General features: G+C 41.0%; 1 protein-coding gene and 1 long non-coding RNA gene across 4 annotated transcripts in view; one reads left to right on the plus strand and one right to left on the minus strand.

The window, feature by feature from the left end:
• The window catches only part of GBF1 (golgi brefeldin A resistant guanine nucleotide exchange factor 1), a 103,204-nt gene that overhangs the window by 23,684 nt on the left and 53,564 nt on the right, over positions 1 to 25,956 (plus strand). The window lies entirely within an intron of this gene.
• On the minus strand, positions 13,616 to 15,444 carry LOC121073174. The gene is made up of 3 exons (XR_005821537.1): positions 15,186 to 15,444; positions 14,745 to 14,806; positions 13,616 to 13,750 (listed from the first exon to the last, which is right to left on the minus strand). It is a non-coding gene; the product is annotated as an uncharacterized LOC121073174 (long non-coding RNA).

Raw genomic sequence — 25,956 nt, forward strand, 5'->3', positions numbered from 1 at the left:
GCTGTAGGGGTTGATAATTTTAGAGGGAGATGGAGTAGACAGCTGGAGGGGCTGGGCCAAGCAGAAACTGAGTGCTTGTTTTATCACAGCAGGTTTCTCCAAAGGTAGACTGTTGGCTCTTCAAGCTTACCTCTACTGCTATGTCTATACATAACTATGCTAGTTATGAAGAAGAACTGTGTTCCCTAACAATTGTCACTGCATTTATATAGACTTATGATATAGATTGTTAGATGTGTTGAAGTCATTTTACTTGAGTAGCATATTTTGAGTAGTTTTATGTACAGAACAGTTTTGTTAACTTCTAGCATGCTAGGTTTTGCCAGTACAATCTACACGCTCAGAGTGCAGATACGCAGTACGTTCAGAACCTTGGGAAGAATTACAAGTTCCCTTCTATCACAGCTGGCAGTACAGTGTGGATGTACATCGGCTGGGTAGGTACAGGCTTAGCTAGTTGCCTCCTGCAGAGTTCCTAGCCTCACGGTGAGAGTGGCAGACAGTTGTTTTGGAGCCCCAGGGTCTGATGTCTGAGGCTGTGCTTGCTTGCTCCTGCTTAGAAAATGTCTTGATTCGGACTGACCTTAAAGCCAGAATGCAATTTAATTCTTGAGTGTGGTGTTCTGAAACAGAAAGGTGATGGTCCAAAGCTGAAGGTAATTTTAGCATGCCGTCTGCTAGCCAAGTGATGTCCTCTCGAAGGCTGGCTAATGAAGAACTATTGTGGCAACCGCTTGCATTAAAGTGCTGCTCATCTCCTCTCTGTGCAAATAGCTTTTTGCTACGAAGTGGAAAAAGTGGTGGGCAAGGATGTATTAAGCTTAACAGCAGCAAAAGGAAGTTTGTCACCATGTTTAGTAACTGTGCTGCAGTGTTTATACTCCTCATTCTTGGGGTGGGGAAAGCCTGGGATGGGTTCCATATCCTCCACGATGAGGAGGAGTGGGTATGGGAGCTGAAGAAAAGGACATAGTCTGCTTTCTCAAAATAACAAGACAGCTAACACCACCTTGGAAAAAGACCTGCACTGTGGAGGAAGCGTGTTCAAACAGCATTGCTAGAATAGCTGAATGGGCTGTAATGGAATCTGTTGAAGATTAACCTTGGTGCTTTATAGGCGAGCCAGGCCTTCTGAAGGGTTTGACCCGAGTAGCAATTTTAAGCGTAAGGTCGTGGTTAATCAGTCAGAACGAGTGGGAAGGGAAGTCAAATGCATAAAGCTGGTCCTTCTTGGTGGTTGCATTAAAAGACTTTGGTATCTCAGAGGCTTTTCTTTTGTCTTTTCCACGATAAATGTAAATGTGTTCTGCCCAACTTTCTGGAGCCTTAGGAAACTGGTGAGGAAGGGCGTTTGGCGGGCATTAAGGTAACAGCTACCTAAAAAGGCATGGTAAAATTAAACCAAAATGAGAAGTAATTGCTTTTGTGTAGATAACCTGGCCTGCAGAGTCTTGATTGTGCTGATAATAAAGGCCAGATGTGACTGGAGATAAGCCATGTAAGAGAAAAAAAATTTACATGGTTAATGAGCTGTCTGGAAGCATAAAGGATTAATTTGTTAGAAAGTGGGATGCAGTTTATTTTGATGAGATGCATACATTTATCTCTTTGAGTAACTTTTGTCTCTTGTCTTTCTTGGAAAACACTTGGAATGATGCCCCCACCCATAGCCCCTTGAAACGGTGGGGGACCACTTCCTTGGTACTTGAGTAGGAGTGGAAGCCGATGGCACCTGCTTGACCTGAGTCATCTCCAGCTTCATCCTGGTTGCTTCTCTTACCTTTTTGGAGAGGGCATAGCAAAGGACGTGCTGTCATTTTCTCTTCCCTTTTGAGATTTCAATCAAATTGGTACATCCCTTCTATTGTTAATACTACATGTCTATAAAGTAGGATGTATCGTGCAGTCAGTGTGTAAATTGCTGCTCAAAGGATGATGTTCCACAATTCATGGACTGGTAAGTGATCAGGTGTGGAAGGGATAATAGTGAATTTTCTTTTAAGCCACCCATGTAATGCTGAAGGCCATGTTTTTAAAGTGTTTTTTTTTTCTTTCTTTCAGTTTGGGCTCTTTAATGTCTGAAAATTTTATTTCTAGACATAAATCAAGTGGTTGGAATGATACTAGAATTCCTGCTGCTGCTCATGTTACCAGAAACAGCGACAAATGTACAATTCTCCTGCCTGTGTGAGCTTTGAAACAGCTTGTGGATGAGAGCAGAGAGGTAGTCTTTGGGGATGAGATGTTGTTATCCGTGTAACCCAGAATAGAAGGAGCAAGAGTCTGCAAGTTTCCATGTGACTTGAGGTAAATTGTAGTGATTAATAGAAGTCCTTAAAATGAGCTGCCTTGGAGTAGCTGGTTAGGAGCTGTAAATCTGGCCAGTTAATGGCACTTTAAACAGGGAATGACAGGTTTGGCTTACGCCTGGTGTGAAGGAGGGTGCAACTGTTGTCCTGCTTCAGCAGCTTTCAACAATATGCTGGGTGCATGGAGGGTCCCAGACAAATGTCATTAATCAGGTTGGGGTCTCCGAAGTGCTGACAGAAGCATTGTGTAGGATACAAAACCAGCTTTTGAGCTGCAGCCGCTGTATTGCTGGATTAACTTTGACCAGTAGGGTTTGCAAGCAGCGAACTGGCAGTTGCTTGACAATTGGTCTGCCTATGGGTTTTTGGTGGTCACATAAATCAGAATGGTGGTAATCCTTATTGTTGTTGATGAGACACTGGTGGAACAGGGTCTGTCTTCTTCTGGAGCACGTTAGCTTTAGCATGCATGTTGTTGGCTACTCCTCTGTAATAGGAAGGAGATGTGTGCTGTGTTGTGTTAGCAGGGCAGTGCAACGCCAGTGCTGGACGGCACTTGCATTTCATCCGCTGTTATTTATAGCGAACAAAAATTGCGGCGTTTGGGGAGGGTAATGATTTATAGGGTAACCAAATCTGACTTCATCTTTTTGTCTTTGCTCACGTTGAGAGTCTTCTCTCACAACTTTTAGTTTAGTCCTAGGATGGTTGGTGGTATGGCTGAGCAGTCAGTATTGTGAATAGTCAGCATGGAGTCTATTGGGCAGATTATTTGGTGACAGGATTATTTTTTTGCCTTGATATGATGGAGTTAGACTTGGTGGTAAGGAGAAGCACTGAACAGGCTACCTGGAGAATTGCTATTTTTACAGAAGAGGAACAGTTTACTCTTTAAAATTCAGCATTTAAATTTTTGAAGTTTATATGTGAGCCAACTTATGGGGGGCAAGGGAGGGAATTGCTTTTCTTTACAGGAATATCTAGTTTAGAGCTTGAAGTGCGAGAGCAGTTTGTGACAGAAAAGTGCGTATTTTATATTTTTTCCATTGCAAATAAAAATTGTCTGATCTACCAGTGCTGTCTTCTCCTTCAACCAGAAATAATTACAGCATTTCAGCTTTATCTGGGCAAATACTAGCTCTGGTTCCCTACTTAAGAATAGGTTTTTAAAAACAAGGGTTTAGGATTTAGTTTCTTGTGTGACAAGAAATTCAGTATGTCCTCTGTGAATGTGTAAGATACCGAGTATGGGATGGATTTCTGAGAATTTCTCAGTAAGCTTCTTTACACTGAAATTAATTAAAAATGGAGTTGTAGGGGTCTTGTCGTGAGCTGAGTGTGTTTTAATAGAAGATGACTTTTTTTTTCCAAACTTGGGTGCAGGGAATCTAGGTAGCCTAGGAAAAAAATGGCAAAAATAAGTTCTAATAAAGAAGTTGTCCTGTATAAGTGACCAGAAGCTTCTTCAGCCCAGCGTGAACACTGTTAGAACAGCGGAGGTAATCTTTGCTCTTTCAGTGCAGCTAGCATCTGTGCGGAAATTTCAAGTTGCTCTAAAGGACCTTGGATATATCCACTAACAAGATATTTAGGTGAATTGACCTAATTGTCCTTACTAGCTCGTTTGTTTATATTTCCATTGCAGAATACTTCTTCATGCATCAGTGTTAGAAGAGAATGCAGTAGAACTGTTCTCCCCTCTGTTCCTGTTAATGGTCAGATCGGCTTAGTGCACAAGTTTATACTGTTGTGATGTGATTGCTATATGTGATGCTGATGTATTGGATTAGGTGTCATGTCAAGTCGTGTCCTAAGCGTTTATGTAATAGAAAAGTTAAGTCATGCTTTTTTAATCTTTCTGGATTTTTTGTTTGTTTTTGAAGTACACTGATGGCTTTGGTGTTCCATGTGCTATCCAGTAATTGCATACCTTAATCACGACTATGTTAGTGTTTGTGCATTTAGATTTAAAGAAAATCCTGAAAAAAAAAACAAAACACTGTAATGTTTTTCTGCAATGCTGAAGACAGAATTATAGAAATCTTTAGGATATACTTTTTGCCCTTCTGTTTATGGTACTTGCTGTTGGATACAAGTTAGGCTTACAATGTCTCAGCGTATTATTAATATTTGAGAAAGTGGTTAAAGAAGCACAATCAACGCCTTCCATTTTATTTAATGAAAGGTTTTATTAAGGGTTTTGGTAATCAAACAGAACAGTCCCTCGCACGTTGAAATAAATACTCACACTGCAGCCTACCCTGCTTTAACTAAAGATATATCTTTTTTTTTTAAACTCAGCTTTCACAAAGATGAACTATAAGTGATCTTTTATTGTGTCTTAGATTTCACATGTGAAAAAGTAGGTAAAAGACACCAAAGTTTGTAATGCATTGACAGATACAGGGTTGAAAAATACAGTAACGTGTAACTGGTTGAAGCTCATAGTTCTTAGATTTCCGTTCACAGAAATCTAAAAAATTTTGTAACGTTGCAGTATAGCAAATTGCTCTGCTATTAGCTCTGTCTCTAATTAACCTTTTCTAACCTGGGAAACTATAGTTTGATCGACTTTGTATACTCTTAGCCTTCGGGAACAGCCAATAGCTCAGTCATGTGATGTGGTGAATGGAATGTGGCAAATAGCTGATGGGTCGCTCTGAGGGGCATTGGGTATGGGCCCCGTGCCTCCGAAAATTAGACAGCCCTATTAAAACAGTCATGCGTTAAATAACACATCACCAGGTCCCTTTGTGTTTCTTTATTCTCATCAGGTGTCGGAAACCATTAGGATCAAAGTTTTCCTTTTCAGTTAGATAATAGGCATTATGAAGTGGAGGAGAGGGAGGAGAGGCTGAGGCCAGCAGTCCTGCTGCTGATTAAGGGTGCCTTCCTAATTTCATTTTTTGCTAGGCAGGACTTGGTGATTTGCTGATGTGCAGCCTGCAGACACTAGTATTAAGTTTTCATTCTAGACTCGTAAATGTCAATGAGTTGTTTTCTAGCGCTGGACATGTCTTGGTAGGCAGACTAAGTAACTGAAGGGTAAAGTGTGAGATGAAGGACAGTATGTAAGAGTAAAGATGAGTAGGTACTTTTGTTCCCAAATTAGAATTCTACAGGTGTTGTTTTTTCCATTCTTCCTTGAGTTTTTAAAGATTATTGGTAAATTAGGTGTTCAAATGCAAGTCATGCAGAGGGTACTACAATAATGTGTTTGTTTATGCATGAAAATACTCAATTTTCTGTTATCTTTGCACTATTGTTGTATTGTGGGCAAGTAATTCCCCCCACTCCAAACCCCTTCTGTAAGCAATCACTTCACTCCCAGCTAAAAATTTGTCTATACTTTAAATGGTAATTAGTTTTAAGGGAGGAGGTGAATTTAAAGCACAGCAGCTTTTCTGCATAATACCACATATAGATTACCTTTCTCCTGTTTATCATAGTCCATTTTGAAAGTTAGTATTGAATAATAATGTGTAAACAAACCTCTAATGAACGTCTCATTCTTATTCATTAGGCCGTATCCCTTCTTCTCTCCCTTAGAGGAGAGATGATGGAGGAGGTATTGGGGGGTAGTCAAGTTTCTACGTTAATGCTTTCTTTTGATGTCCATTTTGTGTGTGAGGAGGGCTGAATGTCTCCTTCCTGAATATACGGAGGAATTTAACCAGCATTAGGAAATGGATATTCTTATATTTCTTTTCTATACGTATAAGCAGTTCTGTTTCTGAATCCTTACATATTATTGTTCAGACATTTAGGCATAGCTGTTGCTCGTACTATGGTTCATCATTGCAGATTTTCCTAGCCTGATGGAGCAGAGTAATTGGGGAGCAATTTGACTGTTTTCTGTTATTTGGGGATATATGTGGATTAAAGTAATGCACGTGGACTGGATGGGGGAATTACCCCCGAGTTGTCACTGAATATGTCCAACAGTGATTGCAATGAAAAGAGTTTGCGGGAATCTGGTGACTAATTAAGCCTGACTGATTAAATTAAAGACTGATCTACTGAGTTAATGTATTTATTTTATAATACTATTAGTACTTTGGTAGTTCTCAGGGACTCCACCTGTGGCTAGGCCAGTTGCCTTTAAGTGCAGAGCATGCATAAATGTTTCGGTTAAAATAAAAGTGCTATACAGCAAGATAAAGGAAGTACCACTGCCACTTTACAGATGGGGAATAGACACACATGTATAACCTTCTCCTGGCTCCTTAGGAAGTCTTGTACACACTCCAAGGAATCTTACCCGTGTTTCTTATGGATCTAATTCAGTGTCAAACTGCAATGGTAACTTTTTGTGTGTAGCATGTTGAAGTAAACTGATACGAAAAGGGATTTCTGTACTGACAGTTTTTGCTTTTCTATTCCATTATACATTTTCACTTTGCCAGCAAGAGCTAAGAATAAGTGATGAAAACAAAATTTAGATGGAGGTCCTTCTCCACTCTGTCTTTTCACTGAGATTGGGTTTTATTTTTTTTATTTAGAGAAAGAAACTGGATGACAGTTGTGGGCCAGGGACTTTAGTGACTTTTTTTTTTAATATTGGCTAGAAAGCATTTAATAATCTTCTTCCTCCCAGTGGCATCAAGTCTTTATGGCAGCATGGATTTGCAGTCAGTCACTTCTGTCCTAAAATTTTTCTGCCATAAAGAACAATAGTTATTCTGTGTTACACTGTGATGGACTGTACTGTACTGATTTTTTGTGAGCCTTTTGGACTGTTGAACACGATTTGTTGGTAGAACTCTGTGAATGTGTGGTGCTACTGAAGTAAGTGTAAAAGGAGTTGAACTCTAAGCAGGTGGATAGGGAGGTAATGGTTCTGTCACAGACTTTCTCTGTCTTTTGAAGTGGAGATGTGAATGGTGGAAATTTGTTTGTTACTAGCAGGTTTGCGGCATCATCCCTTTTTAGTGGTTAGTTTTGTGCACATTGATCAAAGAAAGAAACGAAGTAGTTCTCAGGGCTGGAAGATGCAGACTGGACTCTGCAACAGCTGTGGCTTCTGGAGTCATTTCCTGCTGCCAGGCTCATGCTCTGGATTAGAAGATGACAGCAGTGGGCAAACTTGACTCATGAGCTAAAAAAAATCTAAGGTCATCCTGGCATAGGCTTTTTGCACTTGTGGTGGGAAGAAAAGTTTTGTGGAGCTTTGACATTATTACTGATAAACTTAGTACTGGCTGGACCCGTTTTATTGAGGCCACGTTGCTTGTTTTGAAGTGATTGGTGCGAGCTGGAAATAGCACGGTGTAGTACTTTCTGGTCTCAGTGCTGCCTTGGGGCTAGGGACTTGCTAAGGGGACAGTGTCTTGACAAGATGTCTGTGTCTTCCTCCTGCTAGCTGGGCATGCTAGGTGGCTTGGATGGAGCCCTACCTGACACAGACACAAGATGCTGGCAGCATTAGAATTCTAAATGTGAATTCTAAATGACATTTCATTCATTCATATGCAGGTCAGGGAAGAGGTCGCTTAAAAAAATATTCCATGTGGAAGATTTAAGTTTCAGGACTGGCCTCTGAACCTCTAAAAATGCAGGCATGAATGAAAACTCTCAGCTGCTCAGTAGCCTCCATAAGGTGAATGATACCATTTTGTTTCTGCTAACATTTTTCTGTTGGTATGTTGCACTTTTTGTAAAAAAAAAAATAAAGTACATTTGGAGAGAGACTAGTTTAGCTCCAAGAATGACTACTTTCTTCATCATTGTATTGAGACTTCGTAGTGGGAATTCAGGCTAAAGATGCTCTTTATGTCTCCTTATGTTTCTTTACTTCCTCCCTGATTACACAGAGGACTTCTCATCCTCAGACTTGTTGTTAAACATTTTCAGCCTTAAATCATTTGCGCACAGAAAAGGAGGAGGAGTTTCTTGCAGCTACTGCTGTTCTCACTGGCCTGTTTTTCCCAAGTGTTTGCAAAGACGATAGCAGCTTTGTCATAAACAGCAAAGCTGCCTTCTGCTAACGTGGGCACGCATTTGTTAGGCTTCGGAGGCTGATGCATAGCTTGGACTCTAATCAAGTCTGGTTGTCAAGAGAAGGCTCTATCTGATTTCTGCGCCTGATCAGTCACTGACTGATATGACAGTCCATGTGCCCAAAGTGTTGAGCAGCAGGTAAGTGCTGACACTTTGATTGGACAGGCCACGGTTTGGGGATTGACAGCAATGTCTGCAATGACGTTGGAAGAGCAGCCAAGAATTTACTTTCAGTGGACAAATGGGATTAGTTGCTATGTTTAGCTGACATTAAGCTATAAATTATCTGAAAGGTGGAAAGAGATTCCGCTCAGAGTTCATGTTGAATTTCCATTTACCAATCTAGTTGTGCTGGATCTGAATGTTTACAAGGGTCCTCCTGTACCACGTTGTGTGTATTTTGGTGGATGTTCTTGCTTTGTTATTCCATCCAATGAACCCAGCTCATAATGAGGCCTGGTCATCCCAGGTGCTGGGTAAAGTCACAGACTCAAGCACTGAAAAACTTACATTGCATAACCCGTATTCTGAAAGCAGTCAGGTATTTGCTTAAAACTAGGCTGAGTATTTGTGGCAGTGGGATTTTCTTTTAATGATACTTTTTACGTGTACTGTTTGTTACGTTTAATTCTTCTGTCATTGGGGTACTTGCATCCACACACTTGTTCCGGTAATTCTTAAATTCTTTTCAGAAGGGGAAAACAGTCTGCCCTGTTCAACCGTCTGGTGAGATCAGTGGGCATGGGCGCTGTGTAGGCCTCTCTGTTGTTACATACCTGCTTGTAAGAAACTCTCAGTACTGAGCCACTCTTCATCTGTTAGTCCAGCTACCAACCTCAGTGCTACTCGGCTTGAGCTTTAAATTTTTTTGTATCTAATGTTCAGCCTCCTTCATTAGTGAAAATAAGTAGTTATCTACTTTTTTAAGATAATGAAAGCAAGCATAACAGAGCTAACATCTTGTACTTGTCAGAGTTGATCTTCAGGGAGATGTTTATTTGTTTAATTTTGTGTGTGTACATTTTGAAGGATGCCCCCTTGGTTTGAATGAGGATCCTTGAGGATCCTCATGGAGCAACTGAATAGGAGGGAAAGGAGAAGGGGCTGTTTGTATTTACAGTACACAGGTGGCACTGTCTTGCCGTATGCTTTTTAATGGATGTGTATTCACGGTGCTGATGAAAGTATGTCAAAGGGAAATTTATTTCAGAAAGGATCCATTAATAAACACATTTAAAAATTGGTATGTTATAATTCTGGGGTTGGCATACCAAACTTTATAGAGGTTTTGGTATGTTTGGCTAATGTGGTATTCTAGCGATTCCATCTTATTGAGAAAAATTGGAATTTTTCATTCAATCCGTTTCAGTTATTGGCTTCTTAAACCACCCTTAGTTATCCAGAGAGGCTCGAAGTTAGAAATGACTGTCATATGAAGTTAGAAATGACTATCTAAAATGAAGAAAAATCTGAATTTTCTTAAGCTCTAGCACTCGAACATTACTGCATAAGAATAATCGTTTACGCAATGCAGTTATTTCGTGCATGACCATTCAAAAGGACTCTTGAAATTTAGACAATTGCGAGTATAAGAGGCATGTGGTTTCACTGAGGCAGATTTTCTCTGCAAACGGTTTTCACTTAGACTGAAGGTCTAGTGGATATCAGCTTGAGGCAGTATATGAGACAGTGTAAGCGATAAATTAATGTTCCCTTTTGTCCCTGTCCTTAGGGATCACTTGATTTAAAAAAAAAAAAAAAAAGTGGATGAAGGCTTCCCCTGCACTTCCAGCTTTACCCACTACCTTGCACGGGCAGTAAATAGCCTGCAAAAAATGTCATTCGCTGAGGGTTTGTTTTTCTGTTTATTGGAGGTGACATGAGCAGTGGGGCAGCGGCAAAGAGGCCGTGTTGCCATTGCTAAATATACATCCCTGACAGTCTGATAATAGGTTCCAGGAAGTTCAGTGGAAAATTAAAACAAAGCAACATTTATAGCTGATTGAACTTGAAAAGCAGTTTTCATGTTGAATGGCAAATATGTGGACTTCAGCATTCCAGGAGACTGATGCAGCTCCACTGGATGGGCCTGACCTTGTGTGCAGAATGGACTGTGGACACAGCAGCAGGCAGAACGGTTTCATCTATAGAGGACTTCATGGGGAGGAAAAATTTGCTATCGTGCACAGAAATAGTTTTCACATACGCCTATATTTATACAGTGTCCACAGGTCTGAATAGCATCTTTCGTATGAGGGTTTTGCAGCCTGTTAGCACTACAAGTATGTCTGGTACTGGGACTGTCTTTGTCCTTGCCAAAGTGCTAAAAATACCCTGCCATCTACCCCTCCTGTGAGGCTGTAAGCAGTTTGCTTTTATTGGTTTTGTAAAATCAGGTGAAAGTTGTAAGTTGTTTTTCTCAGCAGCCTTAAGGGGGGTTCAAGTGTAGAAGGCTCTAATTTACACGTCTTCTTTTCCTCATTTAAAAGAATAGCTCCCGCCCTTGAACTCCACAAAACTAAAAACTTAGAAGGTATTTGAGATGTAAAAGCATTCTATTATTTTTGTTTTTAAAGACCAAACACTTCTAGAAATGAAACTTAGTGCTTAGAAGAAAGCTAATTTCTTACTCATACTTTTTTGTCAGCCAAGTTACAGGATCTGCAGCTTTCACTGCTCAAAAAGCAAGTTACAAGGCTGGATGGCTATCTTGCATTGAAACTTGTTTTTTAAAAGTACACTTGACAAAGACTGCTCTGTTTAAGAGAACACGTTCACTTTTTTTTAAGTGAGGTAGTACAGTTTTCTGAGTATTTCAAATTGGGCAAGAGTAAATGAGGAAAGAATATTAATGACTAATGGTTCCCGTTTGATCACAAGAGTATAGGGTATACTACTTCATTTCTTTTGGCCAGTACTCTGCCTGAGTGTGTATCACAGTATTAGGGTATACGTAGGTGAAAACATGTAAATGGGCTTCAGCATTTGGGGGATGTTTCTTTGGTTTTGGACTAAGCTTAATGGTGCTTGAGAATAGCTTAATATGAGCTTAAAACCTTCAAACATGGGGACAGGTATTTTCTCTTATATTTCTCAGAGTTTTTGTTTTATAGTCGTTTTGAATCATGAGAGATTCTAGATTTGTAGGGTTTTGAATATCAAACTCAGTGTTTGTCACTTTTTAAGTTAACTATTCTGGCATTAAAAACTGTTAGCCAATACGTCTGTGTGTTTATCTGGTTGCCTATCCTGAAAAATACATTCAAGAGCCTGCCTATATGTCAGTGTGCCTTTGGGATGTATGTTCCATTCATTTCTAAATAGCATGGCCCACTAAACAAAATCCTTCCTCAAGCATCTGAAATAGTTTGAGCTGCACAGCCCTTAGCACACCTTTTAAAAGATGCACTGGGACTTGAGTTCTCTGATTCCTCGGAGCTGGTGGAGTATAAAAATTGTGTGCATTGCATCTAGTTGGAATCTGGATTTTCCTCCTTTGTGCTTTTTGTTTTAAAAAAAAAGGTCTGAGATTGTGAGCTATGCCCTTCCTTGCTGCCAGATATTTCTTATATGAAAGAACAGCAGATTGTTTACAAATACAGAAAATGTCAATTCCATCTCTGCTCCGTTCTGCCCCGGAACAGCCAGGCAGTGCACTGAACGGATCCCTTCTCATCCGCATGTGATGCAATCCCACTTGAAGTCTGTTTGCTGGCATTTAGTTCATAAACCTGAACAGATTGGCACCAGCCCCTTACATCCCTTACATTTTGGTGTAACAAAAATTGAAGACTTTTTTTCTGTCATGTTTAATGCAGCGACACTCTCATGTTACCTTAGTTGTGGGCCCTTGCTTCCAAGCAGAGGTACCGTGTTCAGCTCTGCACTGTATCCATGCTCAGTTTTTGAGGCTGCTGTTGTGCATGGAGGACCTGCTGAGGTGTTGATAGCTTGGGACAGGCCTAGGCTCCAGTTCAACCTGATCTCTGACTAATTTTTGAGGGTCTAGAGTGTTTCAGTTAAGGCAGGGAATACCGCCAACTCAACTCCTCCTTTTCCCTCTTAATTTCTTTCCCATCTAGTCTCCAGGATGCAGCTGCTGGTCTTGTGCAGCTTATATGGTGGGTTGAATTAACAGTGAGCTATAAAAGGTTTTTCCTTTTCATCACTCAGCTACGTCTAAATCTGCAGTAGACCAAGATTTACTTCTGGAATTTTTGCGCTAGTGGTTACGGCTGATAATATCAATGAAAGTGAGGTGGCATGATGAAACGCAGCACTCTGTCAGAGAATCGGGTTGTTTAGTTGTATCCAGTCCATTCTTATGCATTAATTTAATGCAAACACTGTAGAAGGGGCTTTCTCTCAGTTCTTAAGAACTTCTTTGGTTTAGTAATGGTCATTCTTGCCAGGAATAAAGCAGGTCAAATCTGTTGAAACCGAGTCTGACATCCGTTTTAACCTCAGTGCAGCGAGTTACCCTCTCATTCCCCTCCTGCTATTCTCCTGCTCTCTGAACACAGGCAGCTCGTTTCAGCTTTTCGTTCCACAAACTCATTTAAAATGAGTAATTTATTATGAGTAATGAGGTGCGTGCTTTTATGTGAAAGAAAACAAATCAGCTGCTGTGCAAGCCTTTCAAATTCCTGAGTGTGCTCGGAGGTGTGGGTTACAGGAGAGGCAGATAGTGAGTGAAAACAAGTCTACGCTGGGCTCAGCTGCTCCAAGTATTTGTGGTGGTGTGTGTTTATTTATGAGCCTGTCTTTGCTGGGGATTCGCTGCACTGTGTCCTGGTAGAGAAGACTCACAGGCAGAATGAGGAAGCCCTCATTAATCTTCCTGCTCTTGTTTAGAATTTCTTGTGTTGCCTGCTGCGGCTTCTGTTGGAGCAGGGACTGGCCTCTCACAGTGAATTGAAATGGCTAAGATTAATATTAATCCCTTTAATACTGCAGCTCATGATATAGTCATTAGGTGACTTGGAACTAATCCTGCCCACCTAACTAGTGTGATTTATTAAATACACATGGAGGATTTAGTGTGAATACAGCTTGGTGGACTAGGCATCAAATAAATACCGCTGTGTATCTGTGTTAATGCTGGCAGATTGGGACACAATTGCAGGACAGGCCAGGAAGAAACAGGAGTGCAAAGGGTACTTACCATACAGTTCAGTGCCATTTCCCTATTTTGGATCAGGAGTAATGATTTTCCTAGCTGGATGCAGCATGTGCTAAGAGGTAACCTCAACCTAAATGAGGCTTAAAAAATAAAATTAAGAGATCGGGTGAAGCATGGATACATTTATGCGCTGCACTAAACAGCAGAAATCGCTCAGGTTCTTTGCTGTACCGTGAGGAGATAGCAGATCCTTTCACTTCTCTGCTCTGATCCTCCCGGTGCGGTGTGCCAATTAACATCTCTTCTGCAAACATTCAAGCTACAGAGTAGGAAGACAGCTAATTAGTACTAAGCTGATGAGCATTAACCCGCTATTCCAAAATAACCAAGGCCTCAGTTCCAAAGCTTTGGAAAAATAGCTCTCTTCTTTTCTCCCCTTATGTGCATTATGGATATCTCTGGAACTGTTTTTGTGTTATTTATTGGTTTAGATTAAGGAAGAATAGGTTAAAGAAACAGAGCAGAAAACAATGGTGTGGGCAAGGAGTGCCTGCTATAAAGCTCTGAAGAGATGACTTTCCCACCTAATCTCTGACATGCCCATTTCAACGTGGTTGGGAAGAGATCAAAGGTAAAACTCACCAACTGCTAGCTGGTGGACCTGGACAATGGTGGGAGTTCAGGGGATGACCTCTCTGATCAGTGTCTGTTAAAGCTGACAGGCTGCAAATACTGCATTGTGAGCAGTGCAGGCTGCTTCTCTCATCCCAGAAGACCCCTTAGTACGCACTGAAGAGGCCGTGCAAAAGCTGGCAAGTAAAGGTTAAGATCTGTATGTAAAGATTTTAAGCTCTTTATGCCTATCATTTGCTTTTTGCACTTTCAGTCTGAAATGTAAAGCTTAGTGAGATTGAAAGCAACTTGAAAGAAGCAGTAACTTACTCCCCATGTGTCAGAGAGGATGAGAACAGGGATCCAACAAGGCTGGGCCACCAGTGTTTAACATGGTGGGAAGTAAACTGGGTTGTGGCTCAATTAATCCTTCCCTGAATGTGGTGCAAAGGCTCAGACTTACTAAACCAGACCTGTGGGCTGGAAAAGCAGAGCCAGTGTGAGGGACAGAGTGTGCTGAGCTGTATTCAACATAAAGTCAGAAGCAATTTCTCAGTAGTCTTTATTTTTCACTTAAATTTTCAGAAGTAGAGTCCTATATCTAAAGAGTACTTGGACTGAATAGGGATTATCTTTGTGGAAGGCAGACTTTGTTCATATTCATACAAATGGCAAGTTGCATTACAAGCTGAAATGCGTACCTAGGCAGAGATTTGGGAGATGTCTGTTTAGTGCCATGTTGGTGTTTAACAGGGTAGTCTTTCTGTAAAATGGGGAAAAATAAATAATATTGACCACTTGCTAACTCTGTGCCAGCCTGTTACTCAGAATATCAGTCTGCTGGTTATGTTAACCGTAAATCCTTCCAACAAGATATTTTCCTTCCTTGTGCTCCTGAGCTTTCTTAAAATACTTTTTCTAACCGGCTGTTCTGCTTCCACAACATTTTAATCTTTTTTTTTAAATTTATTTTTAGATTTTAGTTTTTGGACCTGACTTTTTTCTTTCCAAATTCAAAGACTTCTGGTTTTGGAGTGAATCTTCTTTGAGACGTCACCCAATTCTGACCATACTAAGATCTGTGGTGCCAGGATGTCAGCCTTTAAAAAGGGATGTAAAAGCCTTCACCATATTGTTCTTACCTCTTGTCACTTGGATCGGAGTCTGAAGTTGTCTGGCACTTCGTTTTTTTTGTTTTCTGTTGTTTTGAACTGTGTCATAGAAACCCAGAAGTGTTTAATTATGATGGCAGCAAATCATTTTTCAGTGAGATGAGTTAAAATGTCTGGCCTGTTTTGAAGAGGGGATGGGACTCTGCTTGCCTGTTCACTTGTCTTTATCAGTCAATGTCGGAATACAGCTGTGACTTCTCATAAGAGATGCAAGGTCATGCACTAGTTCTTCAGAGACCATATACAATTTCTGATAGAATAAATCTGGTTGTAAAGAAAATTCAAAGTATGCTAAATATGAAGCTTGCTGAAATGTATGTTTTGGTCTTAAATGTTTGGTCTTTTTTGTCATATATTGACATTGGTTCTGAAAAAGGATTGCACTATACAGAATTCTAAGGTTATTGAATGAATTACTGTCCATTTAGTGTTTTATCAAATTATTTTGATGATTTGTTTTATCTAGATTTTCAATTTCAACATGTAGTAGTAATAGACCACTGACATTCTTGCTTTTTCTACTCTGACTTTTGAGGTACCTTCTCCCCAGCCTCACCCAGTGCTGCTACATCTCTTCAGTGGCTAATGGGATAGTGCATAATATTTGTTTGGAAGACACTGAATTTCCAGTTTGTATAGGAGGATTCTTGTATCTTCTGTATTCTGGCTTGCTGAGTTGATTGTTATTTTGACAATGTACTAGAAAGCACAAGAACCAATAGGATTTATGCCAGAAGATTAAAATTTTCAAGTACAGCAGAACAAGATACTTAATCGTGGCTAATAGAAAACTTCCGTGCCTCCTCATTATTAGGCTTTTTTGTTCATACATTAGTTGAATAGTTTCTGAGATATTTGCTTAACTCAGAAGAATGTATTTTTAATAAGCAGCAGTTGTGATTTCTGTTAGTCTTTGAAAAGTGCTTTATTTTGTCTTAGGTTCTTGTGTACAAATAACGCACTTTTGCATATGCTGAGGTTTGTTCAGTGGTTGCAGGAATTATTTAGGATACAGTTAAGCAAAAAAAAAATATTTTTTAAGATGCAGCATTAACTATGCAGCGGATAGCAGCATAGCTTATTGACCAATGATCACCCGGTTAGTACAGTGAGGGCTGATGCAAGTCCCAGCTGAATTCTATCAGAATGTCATCATATACTAATTTGTGTATTACCAAGTAAAATAAGGATCTGATATTTCTTAAATGCTCCCTACCAAAGACTTCCTAAAGTAAATAAATGCCTATAAGTTCAGTTACTAAACAATTTATAGCATTTTGAACAAAATGGATGTAGAATTGAGTGAAGTTTAAAAACATTTTTTTGGTTTTGTTTTGCTTTAATACAGTCTGAAGAACTTGGCTTCTCTCTAGGCAAGGCAGCTGCTTACGGTTTTAAGGAGAACTGGAAAATGTAAGGGACTGCTTCCCATGAGATAATGGTTATTGAAAGAGAAAAACGTGAAGGGGGTACAAGAGCTAGTTTCAAAGTTACGATGACTTCCCTCTTCTCCTTTCTAAGAGTTACCTTTAGTGCCCAAAATACTGGAAATTAAAAACAAACAAACAAACAAAAAAGCCACACACCCCAAATCAAACATATTTGTGGAACTTTCCTGGATGACATAATAAATATTGATGTCTCGAATTATAGATTGGTTTCTAATCTCTTCTCAGATTTGTTTTGCCAGGCAGCCACACTCATCTGATCATCATGCATGCATATAAGTGCCAGAATAAAAGACTGCAGTGATATGTTATGAAGTAATTTACCTCCTCCCCTTGTGAATCATAGCATGAGGTACCTAAAAAGACCAGCTGAATAAGCTGGTGTTTCTATACATTGATGAGATCCCCCCGACCTTTCTTTTCTCTAGGCTGAGCAGTCCCATCCCTCTCAGCCTCTCCTCACAGGGAAGATGCTCCAGTCCCTTGATCGTCTTTGTGGTCTTTCATTGGACTCTCTCCAGTAGCTTTGCATCACTCTTGTACTGGGGAGCCCAGAACTGGACCGAGCACTCCAGATGTGGCTTCAGTGCTGAATGAGGGGAAGGAACACCTCCCTTGACCTGCTGACAGCGCTTTGCCTAATGGAGCCGAAGATACTGTTAGCCTTCTTTGTGGCAGGGGCACACTGCTGGGTCATGTTCGACTTGGTGTGTTTGTTTTTTTTTTTTTTTTAAAAAGATTTGTGTTCCCATTAATGAAAAAAATTTGGAGTGTGAAAGTAGGTATTTAATGTCAGCAGGAATGTCTTTTATGTAACCTTGGTGAGAGCAAGTGATTAGTATGTTGCTTTGAGTGTCCTTTGAAACCTTTAAAGTTAGTTTATGTGAGGAAATACATAGTGAAGACTGGAGCAGTGATTGACTCTAATCTGACCACCCTGCATATACTAGCTCCCGTCAAAGAGATATGGCTAGAAAATGATCCAGAAAATGAGCAGAATTTTGTGGGCATTCAGAAAATAGGGGCAACAAAATAATGAATAGTGTAGTAGAAATTTTCTGTCCGTTCCTGGCAATGTTGGGCAACCTGGAGATGAAAGTAATCATATGTCTATGTCTATTTTAGATATTTCGTCTGTTAGCTTTCTGCTTTTCCCTGTGTAGTAGGTAAAAAATGTTTTGATGAGACGAATGTGTTACTGTATATTTAATCTGTACTTATTTACTAATAGATAATTATTTACTGTTAAAGATAACAGTAAAAGCTAGTCTCTCTATGCCTGTCTTCTGGCATTGATAGCTCCTCTTGAGATCTCCCCTGTCAGTAAAGATGCTTCAATGTTTTTCTACCTTTTCCTTTTTAAACCCTTTCCTGCCTCTCTGTAGCATAAGTCTTTTATTAGAATAAAAATCTATATTACAAACGTTGTTGGTTTAATCTGTACAGTCTCCTAGACTTTCTCTAGACATGGAAGTATTCACTAAAGCACTGATCTGGCTCTCCAATAGAAAAGTTCTCAATTTCCTGTAGTCTCCATACTAATGTGGAAGAAAACCATGTGCCGTTGTGCCCTCACCATCTTTCTTTGTGAAGAGGCTGAACAGGTAGTAACCTATCAGTTCTGATCCTTAAGAAGCAGTCTTCTGCAGCATGCTTAACCAGTTAAAACTTCTGAGGGAATCATCCACACCATGAAATACCATGTTCCTTTCAGTATTGACTCCAGAGGATCACAGTTTGCTTTGCTTGTTCCTGTTGCAGTACACTGCTTTCAAACTCTTTTTTTTTTCTTTTTCTTTTTTTGCACAGACCCATAGCTATAGTCTTAATATGAAGGTTTCTTTAGTCTGGAAAAGGCTGAGGGGGCCCTAATTGCAGTCTTCACTACCCAAAGGAGGATCACTGAAAAGACACGACTACGTTCTTCTCAGAGGGGCTGAGAGATCCACAGTGATTAATTTTTAACAAGAAAAATTCTAGTTGGGCATAAGGGTAAAATCTTCCTACAGAGTCTTAAATATTTAGAGCATGGGAAGAGAGACACTGTGGAATCTCCACCCATGGGGACTTGGTGTGTGACTGAACAAGGCCTTGAGCAATGTGATAAAACTCCAGAGCTGTCCGTTTTCCATGGGCAGGAGGCTGGCATAGGTGACCTCCAGAGATCTCTTCTACCCTGAACCGTTCTGTGATTCAGTGCTGGTCGATCTCAGTAATTCTTAATCCCCACCATGCGGTTATCTCTGACCAGCGAAGTGCTACGTGTTGATTTAAAACTTGTGGTTGATCTTTAAAATCCACACACACACATACACACACAGATGTGTGTACACACACTTGCCTAGTCACTTCGTGTAATTTCTCTTTTTATGTACTTGGGGAGAATGGATGTGTCTTAAATCTCAGCTGAGGTGACTTCTGTGTTGACATGCCTACTCTTAAACAGTGGAATCAGCTCTTTGAGACCCTAGACATGACTTTCCAGTATGTTCAAAAAATGTGGGAGCAAGGAAGGGAAGGACTGCTTCCTTCAGTTTAATATATTCCCCAGCCCGGCCTCAGCTCTGCTTGAAATGTGAAGTGAATCTGAAGGATTCTGCTGTTCCCTAGAGCATGTCATTATCCATTTGAAGGAACCTAGCAGGTGAAGCTAATATATAAGGAACATTTCTTTTTCTCTGACTCTCTCAAATGCACACAGTTGTGGATGTTTGTACTCAACAGAACCAGTGTGAAATTTAGTCACAGCCACAGCATGTGTTCCAATTTTCCAGGGAAACTTTCCCCCAGCTGTGGATTAACCCCTTCATCCACTCTGCTTTCTGGCTCCAACATTTTGTGAAATTACAGTGAGCAATTTCTGTGGCCGAGGAGGCCTTGAGAGCTGCAAGAATTAGATCTCACTGGTCATACAGGGGAAGGTGATAAAATAAATAAGGTTGGGTATGGATGAGTTGTGTGTAGGACTGGTGTGGTTTTTTTTTTAGTTTCCTTAAAACAGTTGAGACACTTGCATTTCTGCATGCTTGCTGAAATTCCAGTACCTCTCCATTTTGCTCAGTGCTAGTGGCAAATATAAGCTGAAGTTCAACTGCTCACAGTAGCCTGCAAGTGAAGCCTGCTTACTGTGAGCACTGCCGTACTTCTGCAAAAGTTCTTAACCCAGTACAGCTGCAATTCATGCTGGGAGTTTTGCCATTATAACTCTCAAGCTTTAATCATACTCTTAAGGGAGGTGGTAGAGATGCTCTGCATTGACCAGGGCTAAAGATAAAGCTTTGTTTTTTTGGGGTGGTGGGGAATCTGGAAGCAGAAAGTTGTGCTAAGCGTGTGGGTTTCTTTCCTGTTTGGAAGGAATCTACCTGTAGGTATATTCTTGGTTCAGTTTTGCAATCCCTTGTTAGAATATCCCTTATAATGGGGAATGTGTCTGACTTCTTTGTTTCTCTGGATGAGGAAAGCATGCCTTGAATTATATTTGTGCATTACCAGTGTGTCCTTATGTATACTAAAAAAAAAAAAAAGAAAAAGAAAATAAAAGCTTCCCATCAGTGTGCTGATACAACACGAGTGTGCTGTCTCTGTTGACTGATTTCTCTCTTAAAAGGGAATGTATCTTATATTTCCAGATTTTAAATTCTCGCATTACTGAAGTAAACAACCCTAGTCAGTAATGTCCTAGTAATGAGGTGATTCCAGAGCACACAACGACGTGGGGTCATGGGTTAGACCGTTCTTTGAAAGAGTGGTGTCACAAATGTGAAAAGATTCGGCACTGCCCGTAGCAGTCAGCTTTAGGCAGAGGGTGAATTAGATGCTCAGTTGTAGAGGAGACTTAGTACTTTGCAGCACGCTGTCTTCAGCTGCTTTTTCTTTTGGGCCATGTTAAATTAAGCAGTGCCATCCTTTGTCCGCTGCTGCTTCTCCATTTGGACTCTTTTAGCACTGCGATTCAGCCCTCATAGAGCAGGAAAATGACATCTTCAGCCTGCCTGCTGCCAGATCACAGCGCTTTCAGTTGGACACTTAAATGCTGAAGCAGGTGCTGGAAACTCTATTCTCCCTTTGGTCTGATTCATGGAGTGCCAGCCTTCAGCAGAGGAATGGGGAGGGGAGGAGAGCTGGGTTTTGTGACTGAAATCACGGGCTGATTAATATTTGCAGTGCTTCAAACACGAGTGTAAAGGCTCCCTGAATTAACCCTGAGCTTAGTGGAGCTGGAAGTGGTTGCAGTGTGTCGAGGGGAAATCTTCTAGACCCGAAGTTGTGACCGTGGGCCAAGGTGCTTTGTGCTTGATCTTAACACTTGCAGCAACCGCCATATATTTTTAAGAGAAGGGAGGAATGATGTGATCCATTTCTGATCATTTTCTGGAAGCCCCCACATTTGGTAAACTGTGTGGGGTTTTTTGTTTTGTTTTGTGTGTTTTCCAGTTCAGTCCCAGCCTGAGTCTGCAGCTTCTATTTAGAAGACTGGGTTAGAAAATCATGAATGTTTTCTATGGTTAGTTCTGGAATGAGCTCCTGTTTTGGATTTCCTTATTGCCAATACTGACCAGTAGGAGGTCTGGGAAAGGAACCTCTTCATTCGGTGAATGTTAGAATGGCTACAGTTGTAGTGTAAAATATCAGAAAACTTTTTTGTTTTGTTTATTTTGGAGTAAACACAAGTCAGAACTGGAATAATACAAGTAAGAGGAGACCTCTGGAGGTCATCGGCTCCAAACCCCTGTTGAGGGCAGGACCAGTCTAGAAGTCAGATTGTTTTCAGGGATACAGTGAGCTGGACTCTGGGTATCTCTAGGGATGGAGCTCCCACAATCTCTCTGGGCAAACTCTTCAGGTGTTTGACCACAGTTTTGTAGAAAATGTCTTTCATAATATCTAGTTGGCATTTCCCTTTTTGCAGCTTGTGTCTCCTGCATCTCGGACTTATCTGTATTTTCCATTGCTTTGTTATTGTTTAGAGAGACTCTTTTCCTAAAAGCAAAAGGTAATATGAGGATGAAAAGGCATTCTGCCATGTTTGGATTGGATTAGAAACTTTTTCATATGCTAATTTTGAGAAAAGCACAATGAGGGCTTCTGCTGTGGTGGGCTTTTGCCAGGGCTTTCAAAGGCTGGTGTTGATTCCAATGTGTTCCTGTGAGCTATGGGGCTTCTTGTCCTGCAGCATGTAACAGCAGTAACAGTCGGGTAATACCAAGCACTGAATCTTGAACAAGGTTATCAGTTGAATTTGGGGGTTTGCTTGCCAACCTTAACGTAGAAATTGCAGTAGTCTTTGAGTGCAGGGCATTTACTTCCCTGGCTTATCACTCACCGTTGACAGGTGGGAGCAGTGCTAGGAGGATTAATAGCTGATTGAGGGTTGGCTGAGGAATGATTTTGGTAATGCTGGTAAGAAAGCATGAGAGAAAAGGATTTTGAAAGGTTTATCTTTAGACAGTGCATAGTTAATAGCCGTACCTTTGTGGAAACCTAATTGAGACATTACAGACCAAACCCTTTTTGTAGAAGCCTTACATACGCACGCCTCAGTGGTCTAGCCCAGGACTCTCATGGCGGTTTTTTCAGAGCAAATACTGGCTCGTGCATCATTTCCACGTGCTGCTGGAGAGCAGTGAAAGAGTTAAGTGAAACATCACTCGGATTTTTTTTTTCCTTAGCAGGAATAACTTTTGCTTCTGCTCATCACCGATCCTCTTGTCTGATGCTTTCTGTTGTTGTTGTTAAAAACATTCTTTTTAATTCAGTGTGATAAAACATCCGTTATTTGTAAGTTGACTGAGCATAAAGTATTTCATTGTAAAATGGTCATCCATCACCGAAGGCTGGGGGCTGCAAAAAACATTAACTGTGCACTTTTGGCTGGAATGCAGCTTCTCCAGAATAATACAGCTTCTGTGTAAAGTATGCAGCATAAAAAAATTGACCATTCAGGAAAACAGGTGCTCGCCTTGCTCTCCCAGAGCTTTGGGATTTCATCCCAAGTTTTTGGAAGGGCCCTCGAAGTCCTTCTGTACCTAGGGTCACTTTCTGGCTTTAAGCACTGGCCTCAGAGCTGAACAAGATACTGCTCTGTATCAAGTGGTTTCGTTCTGACAAGACTAGCTGTTTAACTGCTGGTTTTGAAAAAGGGATCTACATTTCCTCCCGTAAAAGTTAGGGGTTTTTAGTAGAGTTCCTTAACATAGACACCCCAAAAGCGAGTGACCAGATAGTGCCAAGTTGTTTCTAGACACGACACCAGCACGTCCCTGTTAATTTCCCCGGTACTTCACAGACTGAACTCTGAGCTACTGGTTCTCTGTGTGATGAATCATAAAAGTTATTTTCAACTTACGTTATACAGTGCTTGTTGAATTTCCCTAACTTACATGTGGACTTGAAAAATAGTTTCCTTCACCAAGAGTCATAGCTAACTTTTGGTTTGAGGGGGAAAAGTGGGATGATAGGACTGGTAGGACTTGAGAACTCCAAATATCTTCCCTTTCATATGAGGAACTGTAGCAGAGATGAAGTGACTTGCCCAAAGGTGGGAAGGGGAGGTGAGCAGCAGAGTCTGAGAGCAGAACTGCTTCACCTACCTGCGATCAAGAACCTTGCTACCATCTAATGCTGGTTATTTCCATATGTGCTTATGTCCTTTCAGAGCAAATCCTATCAGGTTTAGGCTTAAAAATCTACAGGAAATTATTCTGTCTCTGCCTTTTAACCAGCTCTTGGGAACAGACACTGTTGAAGTATAATGACTCTGTCCCGAAGGTCATGGCAGCAGAAGTGCTAGGGGTGCCAGGTTAAAGCAGAGTAGTGTCCGCTGACCTGTTCTGTGTGTGTTGTGTGTTCCACTTGGAGAGCTGGGCTGCTTTGTGCCCAAAGGAGAGGAGAGAAGGATTGAAGAAGCCTATGTAAGTGTGTGAACTGGAGGTGGCTTGCCCAAAGTCATATTTATCTGTGTGAATTAAAGTTCTGTGGTGTGCCATCATTTTTAGATCACATGCTGGACAACATGCAGTCAGTGATGGTCTTTAGAAAGTTAGGATAGGATCACTCAGCTGAGCTTCTGAGGCACTCTAGTGCTTTCTTCTGTCATGGGTATATAGTATATCAGAAATTCTGAGGGTAGTCTGAAATAGATCTGTTTGGCAATTTTGTAGAGATGGGAACCAGTGTTGTCTTTCTCAGGTAGTGCTAGTGGCCTGTATACCACAGTTACTCATGTTCCTTAAAGAAGCCTGCTGCTCAGTATACTGGTTATTTGTTCATAGAATCATAGAATCATAGAATATCCCGAGTTGGAAGGGACCCATAAGGATCATCGAGTCCAACTCCTGGCACCACACAGGTCTGCCCAAAAGTTTAGACCATGTGACTAAGCGCACAGTCCAATCGCTTCTTAAATTCAGACAGGCTTGGTGCAGTGACTACTTCACTGGGGAGCCTGTTCCAGTGTGCAACCACCCTCTCGGTGAAGAACCTCTTCCTGATGTCCAGCCTAAACTTCCCCTGCCTCAGCTTCACAGCGTTCCCGCGGGTCCTGTCACTGGTGATAACGGAGAATAGGTCACCTGCCTCTCCACTCCCCCTCGCGAGGAAGTTGTAGACTGCGATGAGGTCCCCCCTCAGCCTCCTCTTCTCCAGGCTGAACAGGCCCAGTGACCTCAGCCGCTCCTCGTGTGTCTTCCCCTCTAGGCCCTTTGCCATCTTCGTCGCCCTCCTCTGGACACTCTCCAACAGTTTAATGTCCTTTTTGTACTGTGGTGCCCAGAACTGCACACAGTACTCGAGGTGAGGCTGCACCAGCGCAGAGTAGAGCAGGACAGTCACTTCCCTCGACGGACTAGCTATGTTATCTGTTAACTTAGTACCACAAAGAAGCTGTTGCACTAAGGAGCAGGATGATGAGGTTGTTTATGTCAGGCCATGTACCTGAGTCTTTATTTGGTGTTTGGAACTTTACCAGGAGAGAAATGAGTTGTCAGTATACGCACGTACGCTCTCTGTCCTGAGAAACTCTCAGGCTAAACTGGGAATGTGAACAGAAAAAAATTGTCCCAGATTGCAACTGATCATTGGCAAAGGTGTTGCAGTGGGAGCTTTGACTCAATCTGATGTTTCAGAGTAGTCTGGTGTTGCCTCATGGAAATAGTTGCATTCGTAGGCTACCCATATTTGTTTGCATTCTGAAACAGTAGCATAAGTAGGATTTTAGTGTTGCTTAGGCCTCCTGATGGAAATCACATCAAAATGTTGGGTAAGCGTGTTCTTTCATCAGTAATAGCAGAACAAAATCAACTGTATTTAACTTTACAGGTTAAAATGTTAAACCAGTTGTGGCCCTTACCAACAAAGATCATCTCTTGCCTGGAGAAGAGCTGGGTCAGGCTGAACCCTGAAAAACACCAGAGTCCTGCTGATTGGAAGGGGTACATTTGGAACTGTCTGTGCCTTTTTTCTGCTGAAGGCATATAGCTTCTATTCAACAAAGTATATAGATCCTCAGAGTCTAGAGGAACAGACAGAATAGGAATCTAAAAATACTTTTCCACCTCTTACTGTTAGGAAACTTTGCCTTTTTGGGATGGTGTGGTGACCCTAGCAATTAATATGTTTTGTTAATGCAGGCAAAGTTGCTGTCTTCAGGTAAGGGAAAATAAAATGCTTAGGCTCCAGCTGGTATAGAGTGTGACGGCTTGTGTATTCCTCTGTCCAAGCTGCAACAAGGGCATCGTACCTTTTATGAATGTGTGGAATCCCTTCGTTTCTTCACAAAGGTTTTGAGGTCATTGCAGACGTTTTTTTGAATTGTTTTACAGCTGTCTTCTGATGCTTCATTACAGTATGTGGGAAAAATCCTATTAGATGGGGTTGGGGACAGATGTAATCTTGTGTCTATAATTAAGATACATCCTAGCTGGTGGTGACTGATACTGAATTGTATTCACGGATCTCTTCAGTTTCAAAAACTGTAAATAAAAAAAGCAAAAGGCCAAGATTTGACACTCATGTTTTGTACATCAGCACCTTGTATTAGTAGATCAGTCTAGCATTCAGCAATATGGATAAATTCATTTATCCACAGTCCATTCTCAAGGACGTAATGCTCACCTGTTTTCATTGTTACAGGAAATGAGCTGTTTCAGTAGTGGCAGTACAGATTTTTACTTTTGTGTGCATACCCTCACTGCTTGCTTCAGAGTTGCTGCAGGAAAAAAAAACAACAACAAAGTTGCTTAATGTTTTTATTGTTAAGATGTCTTAAGGCAACAGCAGGATTGACTGCCACCAGC

This window comes from Cygnus olor, chromosome 7 (genome assembly GCF_009769625.2).
Source record: "Cygnus olor isolate bCygOlo1 chromosome 7, bCygOlo1.pri.v2, whole genome shotgun sequence".
In the NCBI taxonomy this organism is placed as follows: domain Eukaryota; kingdom Metazoa; phylum Chordata; class Aves; order Anseriformes; family Anatidae; genus Cygnus; species Cygnus olor.